General features: G+C 39.9%; 1 pseudogene; it reads right to left on the reverse strand.

Moving 5' to 3' along the window:
• LOC133630870 (solute carrier family 22 member 23-like) overlaps positions 1-15,005 on the reverse strand; it is a 101,221-nt pseudogene that overhangs the window by 66,857 nt on the left and 19,359 nt on the right.

Raw genomic sequence — 15,005 nt, forward strand, 5'->3', positions numbered from 1 at the left:
CTCTTGGCTTTGGAATCTCCTTGGCATTACCGTGAGCCAGGACTCGCTCTAGGCAAAGGCTGGGCTGCACTGTTCTAATCCGCCTAGACCGCCACAAATATACACATCCTGTCTCTCACTTGAAATGTGTGTACCGTGTGGGAAATCAGTATGCAGCTGTACCCAACCTAAGGCTCCGTACCCAAAAAAATCATAATACAGGTACCGGCTAAACCCCTAGTCTCTAATCAAACTCGATACACTTCAATCATGATCACCACATTGCATTCAAAAAGTAGAGAAAAATGGGTGGAACGCTGCAGTGCAGTGTGAGCACAAGTCCTGCATGGTTGAAATGTCTCTGTGTGAGCGAGCCCTAAATGTTGCAAAACATTTAGTATATGATGACATAAGCAGTGTCAAACCAAATGCAACTGAAGGATTTTAACCAGATGGTGGAATACTTAAAATGGGTTGTACAAATTGGAACAATACGTTTTAAGACAAATATGATTAAAAAATGGTATAACAACTTGAACTGTCATCATGTGTTATGATATGTTATGTGTTACATTCTAGTGGGCAGTATTGTATAGGCAAAGCCGGTGTGTTGCCTAGCCAGGATACTTAAGAGTCTTTGACATTAATCAAGATGAATGTGCCAGTCTGGTTGTTTGTTGTGCTCAACAAAGTGTTTATACTCTTAAATATTGAACTTATTACACACTATCTTTTTGTTTGTAACGTGTATCTTAAGCTACGTTCACACTGCAGGGTCGGATGTCCAATTCGGGTTTTCTTGTCCAATCCGATCTCCCAAGTGGCCGTTTACATTGTAAAAAAGAAAAAAAAGATTTTTAATGTGAATGCAATCTGACCCACATGTGGACATGACACACTGGAATGTTTATGGAAGAGTTTTATCTTGCACAAACCACTAGTGGCTTAAATGATACCAAGCAATTCTGGAAAGTCATAAAAACGTCTTGTGGAAGGGAAACCAAAAATTATCTGCCAACTTTTAATGAACATTTTATTTCTTCTGTTTCTTTATTTGCATTCCTTATCCCCACATCCTAATCAGCCGAAAGCTCAGAAGGTTTGTATGTCACCATCCCTTCACACTTTCATTACTAATACATTCAGTTTTACTCCTCTGGATGTGTTTGAGGTCAAGAGAGCCTTAAGACAAATGGATCTTGGTAAATCTGCAGGTCTTGACACACTTGAGCCCTTCTTTTTAAAGTCAGCTTTTGATTTTATTGCAGAACCTCTTATGCTTATTTTTTATCTTTCATTGTCCACTAATGAGATTCCTAACATTTGGAAATCAGCCTATATTTTACCCATGTTGGAAGGAGGAGATCCCACAGCTGTTAATAACAATAGACCCATCTCTAAGTTATGCGTTCTAGCCAAAGTTCTTGTTAGTGAACCACTTAAAAAATTCTTAGACACCTATAGTCCGGTTTTTGAAGGAGACATAGCACCATAACCGCTGCTATCAAAAGTTGTGAAAGACATTATTGAATCATTGGATTGCAAAAAATATTGTGCAGCTCTATTTATTGACCTTTCAAAAGCATTTGATACAGCCAACCATATCATTCTGGCAGACAGACTGCACAGGATTGGCCTATCTCAGGATGCTGCAAATTGGTTTTCTAATTACTATAGAACCCAATGTGTCCAGTTTGCTGGGTGATCCTTGTCTTTCCTCCCTGTATAAATGGTCTACCTCAGGGTTCCATCTTAGGTCCGTTATTGTTTTCCATCTATGTAAATAATCTCTGTGATAATGTGTCGGATGCTGCTTCCATTTTTATGCAGATGAGGCGGTCATATATTGTTTATCCCCTCTGTTGCGCGAACTCCTTGAGCTCCTGCATTCAGCTTTTGATGTTCAGTCCCAGCTGACTCCGCTGAGACTAGTGCTAAATACAGAGAAATCGAAGGCAATGTTTTTTTTCCAAATGGTAAATGATTGCCATTGAACACTCCAAAAATATCAACCACTCATAAGGTTGACCTTGAAATAGTCATGATATACAGTATACTGTAAGTACTTGGGGAATGTAATTGATGAGAATTTTGCTTTTCAATTTTACATTGAAAAAGTTGTGGCTAAACCTAAAATTAAATTGGAACTTTTCTTTAGAAACAAGTCCTGCTTTTCCCTACAAGTTAAGAAACGCTAGATTCTGACCACTTGTATGCTTTTGCTAAAATATGGAGACTTGGTTTTTATAAATGTACCAGATACTTATTTGAAAAAATATATATATATTTTTATATATATATATATATATATATATATATATATATATATATATATATATATATATATATATATATATATATATATATATATATATATATATATATATATATATATATATATATATATATATGTGTGTGTGTGGAAAAATCACAAGACTACTTCATCTCTACAGGCCTGTTTCATAAGGGGTTTCCTCAATCATCAGGAGATTTTAATAGAAGCATTCACATACCATGGTTTATATAGGGCACAGAACGGGTGGGTACAGGCAGGCGTAGGGGCGTGGTTATTGGCTCATGTGTTACCTAAGAGGTGTTTCCTTCTGTGACAGCATGCTGATACAATTTCGCTGCATTTGTTGAGGGATGACAGGTCTGGGCGGTATATGATGAACAGTTTCTCTTTTAAGCATAGGTTGCATCTTTTATTACCACTGTTGTAAGGTGTGCTGGATGCAAGAATTTGCCATATTATTGAATATTCAACATTATTGTCTTTGAGATTCCAAATGTGTTTGCTGAGTTCTGTAGTGTTCCGCAGGCTTTTGCTTCTGAAAGAAGCCTTGTGATTGTTCCATCTGGTTTTGAATTCTCCCTCAGTTAATCCTACATATGTGTCGGATGTGTTAATGTCCTTGCGTTTTACCTTTGCTTGGTAAACGACTGATGATTGTAAGCACCCCCCGTTGAGAGGGCAAGCAGGTTTTTTGCGGCAGTTGCAGTCTTTGTCGGGTTCGCTCTGCCTGGTGGTAGATGGCCCTTTTGCAATTGTTTTGTTGTGGTTTGAAATGATTTGTCGTATATTGTTCATACAGCTGTAGCTCAATTTAATGTTGTTCTTGTTGAATATCTTTCTTAGGGTGTTGCCTTTGGGAAAGTGTTTGTCGTCAGAGTGAGGAATTTGTGGCCAATATTAGTTGAGACGTTTTTACTGTATGGGGGGTTGTACCAGATAATGTTGTTCCGTTTTCTGTTCTTTTTTGGTTGGTTTCCTGGCATGGGTTCGTAGGTGAGGGTGAAGTTGTATCCGCTTTCATCAAGTGCTTTTTGGTACGGAGGGGTTGCTTTGTCGAATTCAGCTTTGCTGGATGACAGCATCGATAGTCTTTTATTAATTCCGGTAGGTATTCTTTTCGTGGTGGTGGGTGGGTGGTTGCTGTTATGGTGCACGTATTGGAGTGTTGTGTTGGGTTTCGTGAATGGTTGGTAGCTGTTATTTCTCAGGTTGAAAGTGACGTCGAGGAAGTTGACGGTTTGCTTGTTGGCTTCGATCGTGATCCGTAGGCCGTTCTCTTTGAAGATTTGGCATATGCGCTTCTTGGTATTCTCGCTGCTCCTTGGCGAGGCGCGACACACTGCCAGTCCGTCATCACGGTAAATGCCAAGGTTCAGGTTGAGGCTAGCGAGCTGGGAGAGGAGGAAACTCCCAACAAGTTTGCACGTTTCTGCTCCGTCAAAACTCCCCATGGTAACGTCAAATGTTGAATTGTTCTTTTTTTGCCATGGTGTGCTGTTGTGAATGAGTATGGCGTTCTTTGCGTGGATAATGATGTTTCTTTCGTTGTCTGTGATTGAGTCGTAGTCCGAAGCAAAGTCTAGTGCTTGAGTCAGTAGGTCTTGTGTGATGGAAGGGTAAAATTTTTCGACATCGAAGGATGTCGAAGAATTTTACATATGAAGGATGTCGAAGGACATCGAAGGATGTCGAAGAATTTTGTAATTTTTTTTCCACACATACATACTGTATATTGCGCTCTACCATGGTATTGAGCACTATTTTTTTGGATAATATATATATATATATATATATATATATAAGAACTCCTGGGTCCTGGGTCTGGTCCCCCCCTTTTTTTTGTTCTTTTATCCGTAGAGATTCCAGGTGCTAAGGTTTCAGGACTTACTTAGCATGTTTGTTCCTAGAGCCAACAAAAATCTTGGAAAAAAAGCTTTCAGATATGCTGCTCCGTGGTCACGGAATAACTTAGAATAGGATCTGAGATTACCTTAGCTGATCACTTGGGGGAATTTCAGGTCATTTTAAACTAGTTAGCCATGTCCTAAAGCACATCTTCCTGAGGGCGTTTCAGTGTAAAACTTCCCCTTTATCGTTAGTTTTTAGGCCAAAATGCGTCCATTCTCCCTTTTCTGTCTACACACTGTGTCTGCTTGTAAGTACTCCGTGATTGTGCGCTGCCGAACATGCTCATCTGCTCGTAAACCCAGCAATGTCATGACATGAGGACGACGCAACGTCGTGCCTGTTAAAAAAAAGTGGCTGGGGGGGATACTTTTTAGAGGCGGTATAGTACCGAATATGAGTCATTAGTATTGCAGTACTATACTAGTACCGGTATACCGTACAACCCTAGTTGATACCTATAAATGTACCAAATTCAGTACCCATCCCTAGTTGTATTATATATGTAGTGATCATATAAATGTCAGAAATAGAGTCTATAAATAAACAAGTCTTCAATTCCAAACATTTCCACAATGAGATGCATCTTTCCTTTTTACGTTTAGGGTTGGTCGGGGGCCTGGAGTGACCTCTACCACAGTGACCCGTTTAGCCTGGAAACGCTCCAGGATTACTTAAACCGCCCAGCCATCAAATGATCCAGGAATGCCACTCATTCACACTTTCAGTATCGATGTCAGCATGAAAAGAAAAGACACAGGTTCACAAAACGAGTTCTTAGTTGTGCAATTTCTTCACAGCAGGGAGGTTGCATAAAACATAACAAAAAACGTGACTTGCTTGTAGACCATAGTACTGTGTTGAACTGCGGCCAACAACAAACAGATGACAGGTGTTTCAACAAGACAAGTGTTGAGTGCTGCGGAAATGTACGGAATTGAGTAGGTTGTGTGCTTGTCAACATGTCATTAGTGGGTTAAAAAGCTTGTGTCAATGCACATGTATTATTAACAAGGCCTCTCTGACCCCAGCTCACTCATTGATGGAAAGTGCATGTTGCTGATAGTGGTAATAGGTGAAACTAAATGTATTTATAAATACATACACACAATTTCAGCAACTATACAAACAATGGCTGGTTCAGTCTGAGTCCCATCATGCAGCTTGTCTGCTACGCTCCTCATTATTCCTGTGTTCTGCCTCCTTGCGACTGTGTTGCTCATTAGTGAATAATGAATAGAAGTCAGTGTATAGAGGCGCATAAACCTATTAGCGGACAGAAATGCCGAGCCGTGAAGAGCCGATGGGAGCAAATCCGTTAAAATCCCCGAGATGTCTGCTGGTTCTCCCAAAAGACTGCCGTTGCATTTGAACAATGGTCATCTTAGGAACGAAAGAACAAAAAAGGTGGCCACATGCTGCTCGATGGAGGCCTTTGTCATGCAAATAAATGTTGAAAATTGGGACTAATAAATGTTGGAAAGATTTAGGAATACATGGAGCAGTAAATTCTGGAACTCACCAAAATATTCAAATATACCGTATTTTTCGGACTATAAGGCGCACTTAAAATCGTTTCATTTTCTCAAAACTCGACAGTGCACCTCATGTACGGAATAATTTTGGTTGTGCTTACCGACCTCGAAGCTATTTTATTTAGTACATGGTGAAATGATTAATGTGACCAGTGACACATAAGATATATGTGTAGACTGCAATATGACTCAAGTAAACAACACCAACATTGTATATGTTCTATTGAAAATATAGAACATTACACACGGCGCTCAAAAATCTATCAAAATGTTTTAGTACGACTTTGGTAAGCAATGAAGCCGCACCGCTTGATGGATTGTACTGTGCTTCAACATACGAGTATTATTAAGGTGTGTGTATAAGGTAAGACATTATCTGGCGTTTTGTTTCGCAATATTATGCAAAAGCAACTTTTCTTACCTTCTGGTACCTGCTGATCTGTATTTGGGATCTGCATAAGTCCTGCAAAGTTGCACGCATCCGCCTTTGTAGTTGGTGCCTACCCGTAATCGATAAGCTTCTTCTTTTTCTCTATCTTCTTGTTATGGGACATTCATCCTCCACTGTTGCCATTTGTAATATAAAGTAGTGTAAAGTTCTTACTTATATCTGTCAGTAAACTCGCCATGAAAGCGCTAAAACATACCCGTGTAGTGAGTTTACATAATTCACCTAAGGAACTTTAGTTATTAGAGAGTTCCGGTCGGACGATTTTTCACGGGACACATTTCCGGCATTATTGCACTAGTGAGCAACGGGTAAGGACATGCTGCTCCGTTTATTGATTAAAGTAAAGTCTGAATGTCATTAAAACAGTTAGCTCCATCTTTTGACACTTCTTCCACTCCCGTCCTTGCACGCTACACCGCTACAACAAAGATGACGGGGAGAAGACGCTGTCGAAGGTGAGCCACGTAAATAAGACCGCCCACAAAACGACGAATCTGAAAGCGACCGTCAGAAAGCGGCTTGAAGATGATCTGTAAAACATAATCTATGCAACATTTTGACCAAAGAACCACCATTACATGTTATGTAGATCACAAGGAGTGTTTTACATTTAAAAAAAAAAAATTTAAAAATAAAAAAAAGAATATGACCACTTTAATGCGCCTTATAATCCGGTGTGCCTTTTGTATGAAAAAAGACCTGATAGACCCGCTCATCGGCAGTGCGCCTTTTAATCCGGTGCACCCTATGGTCCGAAAAATACGGTAATCAATGATGCAATTGTATGCATTGAGTCTATTAGAGTGTTAAAAAATGCCAGGAGTTAATCAATAATCAATAATATTTCAGTGTGCACCTTTTTAAACACATCATCACAAAATGCGTGTTTCTTTTTGAACAAGTTTTGCTGTTTAATCGTTAGTTTTTATTGTTGCTATTTAAGGCTGAAATGACGCGTCGACATAGTCGACGTCATCGGTTACGTAAATACGTCGACGCCGTTTTTGTGCGTCGACGCGTCGCATATTTACGTCACACTACCGTCATGGCGAAGCGCAAAGCAGACGATCAAAGCAGACGATGCGAGCGGTGCGAGCCAGGGGGAAAAAGCACGCCAAAAGTCGTCAAAAGTGTGGGAGTATTTCAATAAACGGCCTAATAATGTTGTTGTATGCACACTGTGTCGAGCGGAAATGGCCTATCATAGCAGCACAACGGCTATGAACAAACATTTGAAAAGAAAACCATCAACTAGTCAATCGTCCGCGCGAGTATACGTTGTCATCATTACACAAAAACCTGAATGTGTCATTTGTATCTGCTAGGGGTGTAACGGTACGTGTTTTGTATTGAACCGTTTCGGTACGGGGCTTTCGGTTTGGTACGGGGGTGTACCGAACGAGTTTCTAAGCTAAAGCTAACTTTAGCTGCTGCAGTGCTAACAAGCTGCTTTGCTCCTTCTGCTTCTGTCTCAGCACCCAGCATTGTCCCACACACACAACCATCTGATTGGTACACACAAAGCATTATCAGCCAATCAGCAGTGCGTATTCAGTGCGCATGTAGTCAGCGCTTCAGCGTCGAGCAGATAGGTGTTTAGCAGGTGAGCATCAGGCAGCGGACTCTCCCCAAATGATAATAAACACCTCCCAGTCAACTACTAGTAACATCACTATGAGCCCGTTGACCTTCTAGAAACTTAAACTGCAGCTCAGCTCACTCGCAGTCCTGGCTTGAGGTGAAGGCTAATTACCTCTCAGTTCCAGCCACATCGACCCCTTCTGAGCGCCTATTTTCAGCTGCTGGGAATATTGTAAACATGAAAAGAACCAGAGCATGTAGACATGCTAACCTTTCTTCATTACAATTGTTAGTCACTCACTGGAATGAGTAGAATTGGTTATTGTGTACTGTGTTGGACTGGATGTTTATTTTGCACATTTTAAAAGCAATACTTAATGTTTACAGTGCTCCAGAATATTTAGATTGGCACTTTTTTGTATTGGATGTTTATCTTTATTTTTGCACATTTTAGCAAATAAGCAATACTTTCACTTTTGTTGAAATGTTTACACTGTTGTTACAGAATATTTCGTTTTGCACTTTTTTGTATTGGATGTTTATCTTTGTTTTTGCACATTTTAAAGCAAAATAAGCAATACTTTTACTTTTGAAATGCTTATACTATTGCAGAATATTAAGATTTGCACTGGATGTTGACTTTTATATATGCACATTAAAAAGCAAATAAGCTACTTTTAATTTTGTTAAATGTTAAAAGTTTTAAATGTTTACATTGTTACAGAATATTTAGTCATGTTGTTGTCAATGTTGACTGAGTGGCCATACTTCTTTTTTTTTGTAAATAAAAGCCATGCCTTTTGAAAAAACGGGCCTACATTTATTTTTTCATCTTCATTTTGAATAAAAAAATAATCGATAAAAGGAAAAATAATCTATAGATTAATCGAAAAAAATAATCTATAGATTAACCGATTAATCGAAAAAATAATCTATAGATTAAGCGATAGAAAAATAATCGTTAGCTGCAGCCTTATTGCTATTTTAACTGTCCGGTTTTTTACATAAAAAAATATACTTGTTTGTTTTGCACTTTTCCTGTCCTTACTTTTAAATTGACAAACGTTTGTCATTTAATTTTTTTGTAACAGCTTAATGAGCAGCATAGTTACAATATCAATAAATATTTATCAACGAATTAGTGATTTTTGCTGTTCGTAAACACATGCCTAAAAGTATCTCAAGCTGAAAGGAAAAGTTGATGGCTAAATTAGAGCCACTAAATACGTGTACGCCGCTTTATAATCCGACTAGTCGTTATGATAGCCGACTATCAAAACAGTCGTTAGTTGATGATGTCAAACAAGACGTGAGCATCAATCTGGATAAATGTTTCATTGGATTTTTTTTCAACACTTATTACAAAAGAAGGAGTCGCCCTAAAAACGGGCCATTGTCAAGACACAACATAACCATTTAGTAATGAACTTATCTTTACAGTTGACGAATAGCTCAAATTGTGTTGGGTTTTTCTTTTAAGTCTTATTATTAACGGTTTAGGGCTACAGTAGTCAAGAAATATATAAATGAGTTTGTTCAATTAATAGAGAAATCCCATAAAACACACTTTAAAACCTCAATGTGTATTTAATGGATAATAGTTCAAATAAAAAACAATGTTCTCCTTGCCATAACCTTCATTCTCTGTTTCTAATAAATGCATACTAATACACACATTTTTAAAAGTAAAAAAAACGACTCTACGATGTTCGTCGCCACACAGATCAGGGCGCTCACATACCCCCACTCTCATGTTCACTTTATTGCAGCAGCCGGGCAGAAACTTTGTCTGCGTATTTAACGTTCCAGGGACTCTATGCAGTCCGGATTTTATAATTTTTCTATTAGTTACACTCATTAAACGATCAATCGAAGCAACAAAATAATATAAAGGGCCGACGTGGCTCAGATGGTAGAGCAGCCGTGCCAGCAACTTGAGGGCTCCTGGTTCGACTCTGGCTTCCACCATTTTAGTCACAGCCTTTTTTGTCCTTGGGCAAGACACTTAACCCTTGCTCCTGATGGGTCCGGGTTAGCGCCTTGCATGGCAGCTTACACTTCTGAGTGTGTGACTGTGACGTATAATGAAAAAACGCTTTGGGTATCGTGCAGGTATATTAAAGGCCTACTGAAACCCACTACTACCGACCACGCAGTCTGATAGTTTATATATCAATGATGAAATCTTAACATTGCAACACATGCCAATACGGCCGGGTTAACTTATAAAGTGCAATTTTAAATTTCCCGCTAAACTTCCCGTTGGAAACGTCTATGTATGATGACGTATGCACGTGACGTCACGACGGCAACGGAAGTATTCGTACCCATTGTGTCACCATACAAACTGCTCTGTTTTCATCGAACAATTCTACAGTATTCTGGACATCTGTGTTGGTGAATCTTTTGCAATTTGTTTAATGAACAATGGAGACTGCAAATAAGAAAGTTGTAGGTGCGATCGGTGTATTAGCGGCGGACTACAACTACACAATCAGGAGGTTGTGTTGTGTTTGAGCTGGATAGCAGACGCACTACCGTGAGTACAGCTTTGGCTTCCAAACATTTGATCGCTTGCCCGTACGTGCGTGTCGCTATGTGCATGTCACGTACGTAACTTTGGGGAAATATATGTTTCTTGCTGACTCTGATGGTGGCCGGGGTGTCGTCGAAAGCTACAACGCCCGCAGCCGCCGCTCCGTAGTTAGCTTCAATTGTTAAGCTTCGCCAAGCTGGAAATTATTAACCGTGTATTTACATGTTCATGGTTTAATAGTATTGTTGATCTTCTCTCTATCCTTCCAGTCAGGGTTTTTTTTAATTTTGTTTCTATCTGCATTTGAGCTCGATGCTATCACGTTAGCTCCGTAGCTAAAGTGCGTCAACGATGTATTGTCGTGGAGATAAAAGTCACTGTGAATGTCCATTTCGCGTTCTCGACTCTCATTTTCAAGAGGATATAGTATCCGAGGTGGTTTAAAATACAAATCCGTGATCCACAATAGAAAAAGGAGAGTGTGTGGAATCCAATGAGACCTTGTACCTAAGTTACGGTCAGAGCGAAAAAAGATACACCCTGCACTGCCTCTCTAGTCCTTCACTCTCACGTTCCTCATCCACAAATCTTTCATCCTCGCTCAAATTAATGGGGTGATCGTCGCTTTCTCGGTCCGAATCTCTCTCGCTCCATAGTAAACAACGGGGAATTGTGAGGAATCCTTCCTCCTGTGACGTCACGCTACTTCCGGTATAGGCAAGGCTTTTTTTTTTATCAGCGACCAAAAGTTGCGAACTTTATCGTCGTTTTATATTAAATGCTTTCAGCAAAAATATGGCAATATCGCGAAATGATCAAGTATGACACATAGAATGGATCTGCTATCCCCGTTTAAATAAAAAAAATTCATTTCAGTAGGCCTTTAAAGAGCTATATAAAATATCGACAATTTACCATAAATCAAAGCTTTTTTGTAACCAAATTAATCAATTTAATCGATTAATCGCTGCAGACCCATACTGGTTAGCCTATTTTTTTTTTAAACTTCAGCAACCGTTTAGAACGCTAAAACGGTGTAAAAACCCATAAAGCTAATAGGCTTCATAACGGCGCCGGTTTGACTCTGGAACTATTTGTGTTTACATTACTTCCTATTAGAAATTGTTTAGAAAACCAAATAACTGTTTACCTTTAGACAATGATGTCACAGTACCAAGTCCATTAATCTTAAATTCAAATATCAGATTGCCATGTAAATTTATTTGTGGGTGCAGAAGTCCTTTTCAAGATAGCCAATCCAAATGCTGCATGGAAATGCGATCAAAGGTCCTTAATAGTGTGTTTTTCTTCCTCCATGTGTTCAGATAAAGATTGCTTCATTGACAACAATCGCTGACATCTGATTCAATCAACAATAAACTGGCCGTTTGAAAAGTATGTTTTGAGAGCACATATCTTAAATACGCAAAGTAAAATACAAAACCCAAAACTAGTGAAGTTGGCACGTTGTGTAAATTGTAAATAAAAACAGAATACAGTGATTTGCAGATCCTTTTCAACCTATATTCAATTGAATAGACTGCAAAGATATTTAATGTTCGAACTGAGAAACGCAATTTTTTTTTGTGCAAATAATCAGTAAAGGCCTACTGAAACCCACTACTACCGACCACGCAGTCTGATAGTTTATATATCAATGATGAAATCTTAACATTGCAACACATGCCAATACGGCTGGGTTAACTTATAAAGTGCAATTTTTAATTTCCAGGGAAATATCCTGCTGAAAACGTCTCGGTATGATGACATTTGCGCGTGACGTCACAGATTGTAGCAGACATTTTGGAACAGCACGGTGGCCAGCTTAAGTCGTCTGTTTTCATCGCAAAATTCCACAGTATTCTGGACATCTGTGTTGGTGAATCTTTTGCAATTTGTTAAATGAACTATGGAGACAGCAAAGAAGAAAGCTGTAGGTGGGATCGGTGTATTAGCGGCTGGCTGCAGCAACACAACCAGGAGGACTTTGAGTCGGATAGCAGACGCGCTATCCGACGCTAGCCGCCGACCGCACCGATTATCGTGGTGAAGTCCTCCGTCGCGCCGTCGATCGCTGGAACGCAGGTGAGCACGGGTGGTGATGAGCAGATGAGGGCTGGCGTAGGTGGAGAGCTAATGTTTTAGCATAGCTCTGTCGAGGTCCCGTAGCTAAGTTAGCTTCAATGGCGTCGTTAGCAACAGTATTGCTAGGCTTCGCCAGGCGGGACAGCATTAACCGTGTGGTTACAGGTCCAGGGTTTGGTTCGGTGTCTCCTGATAGTAGAAGTAATAGTAGTATTGTTGATCTTCTGTCTATCCTTCCAGTCAGGGGCATGTTTCTTCTGGCACATTTCTATCTGCAGTTAAGCACGATGCTATCACGTTAGCTCCGTAGCAAAAGTGTTTCGCCGATGTATTGTCGTGGAGATAAAAGTCACTGTGAATGTCCATTTCGCGTTCTCGACTCTCATTTTCAAGAGGATATAGTATCCGAGGTGGTTTAAAATACAAATCCGTGATCCACAATAAAAAAAGGAGAAAGTGTGGAATCCAATGAGCCCTTGTACCTAAGTTACGGTCAGAGCGAAAAAAGATACATCCTGGCATCCTGCACTGCCCTCTAATCCTTCACTCTCACTTTCCTCATCCACGAATCTTTCATCCTCGCTCAAATTAATGGGGTAATCGTCGCTTTCTCGGTCCAAATTGCTCTCGCTGCTGGTGGGAATGATTGTAAACAATGTGCAGATGTGAGGCGCGCCACAACCTGTGACATCACGCTACTTCCGGTACAAGCAAGGCTTTTTTATCAGCGACCAAAAGCTGCAAACTTTATCGTTGATGTTCTCTACTATATCCTTTTAGCAAAAATATGGCAATATCGCGAAATGATCAAGTATGACACAAAGAATGGACCTGCTATCCCCGTTTAAATAAGAAAATTTCATTTCAGTAGGCCTTTAACTTAGAATTTAATGGCAGCAACACATTGCAAAAAAGTTGGCAGAGGGGTATTTTTACCACTGTGTTACATGGCCTTTCCTTTTAAAGTTAAGTTAAAGTTAATGTACCACTGATAGTCACACACACACTAGGTGTGGTGAAATTTGTCCTCTGCATTTGACCCATCCCCTTGTTCACACCCTGGCAGTGAGCAGCAGCTGTGGCCGCGCCCGGGAATCATTTTGGTGATTTAACCCCCAATTCCAACCCTTGATGCTGAGTGCCAAGCAGGGATATAATGGGTCTCATTTTTATAGTCTTTGGTATAGTCTTTTGGTATGACTTGAACTCACAACCTACCGATCTCAGGGCGGACACTCTAACCACTAGGCCACTTTTCGGAACTGAGGAGACCCATTTTTGAATGCTTTCCATTCTTGGTTGATGTACAGCTTAAGTTGTTCAACAGTCCGGGGTCTCCGTTGTGGTATTTTAGGCTTCATAATGCGCCACACATTTTCAATGGGAGACAGGTCTGGACTACAGGCAGGCTAGTCGAGTACCTTCACTCTTACTATGAAGCCACGCTGTTGTAACACGTGGCTTGGCGTTGTCTCGCTGAAATAAGCAGGGGTGTGTCCATGATAACGTTGCTTGGATGGCAACATATGTTGCTCCAAAACCTGTATATACCTTTCAGCACTAATGGCGCCTTCACAGATGTGTAAGTTACCCATGTCTTGGGCACTAACACACCCCCATACCATCACAGATGCTGGCTTTTCAACTTTGCGCCTATAACAATCCGGATGGTTCTTTTCCTCTTTGTTCCGGAAGACACAACGGCCACAGTTTCCAAAACCAATTTGAAATGTGGACTCATCAGAACACTTTTACACTTTGCTTCAGTCCATCTTAGATGAGCTCGGGCCCAGCGAAGCCGGCTGCGTGTCTGGGTGTTGATAAATGGCATTCGCTTTGCATTGTAGAGTTTTAACTAGCACTTACAGTTGTAGCAACGAACTGTAGTTACTAACAGTGGTTTTATGAAGTGTTCCTGAGCCCATGTGGTGATATCCTTTACATACTGATGTCGGTTTTAGATGCAGTACCACCTGAGGGATCGAAGGTCATGGGCATTCAATGTTGGTTTTCAGCATTGCTGCTTACGTGCAGTGATTTCTCCAGATTCTCTGAACCTTTTGATGATATTACAGACTGTAAATGAATCCCTAAATTTCTTGCAATAGCTCATTGAGAAATGTTGTTCTTAAACTGTTTGACAATTTGCTCACGCATTTGTTCACAAAGCGGTGACCCTCGCCCCATCCTTGTTTGTGAATGACTGAGCATTTCATGGAAGCTGCTTTTATACCCAATCATGGCACCCACCTGTTCCCAATTAACCTGTTCACCTGTGGGATGTTCCAAATAAGTGTTTGATGAGCATTCCTCAACTTTATCAGTATTTATTGTCACCTTTCCCAACTTATTTGTCACGTGTTGCTGGCATCAAATTCTAAAGTTAATGATTATTTGCAAAAAAGAAAATGTTTATCAGTTTGAAAATCAAATATGTTGTCTTTGTAGCATATTCAACTGAATATGGGTTGAAAATGATTTGCAAATCATTGTATTCCGTTTATATTTACATCTAACATAATTTCCCAACTCATATGGCAACAGGGTTTGTATCTTGTCTTTGCAGTCTATTCAATTGAATATAGGTTGAAAAGGATTTGCAAATCATTGTATTCTGTTTTTATTTACGATTTACAC

Source organism: Entelurus aequoreus, linkage group LG16, assembly GCF_033978785.1.
Source record: "Entelurus aequoreus isolate RoL-2023_Sb linkage group LG16, RoL_Eaeq_v1.1, whole genome shotgun sequence".
NCBI classification, from domain to species: Eukaryota; Metazoa; Chordata; class Actinopteri; order Syngnathiformes; family Syngnathidae; genus Entelurus; species Entelurus aequoreus.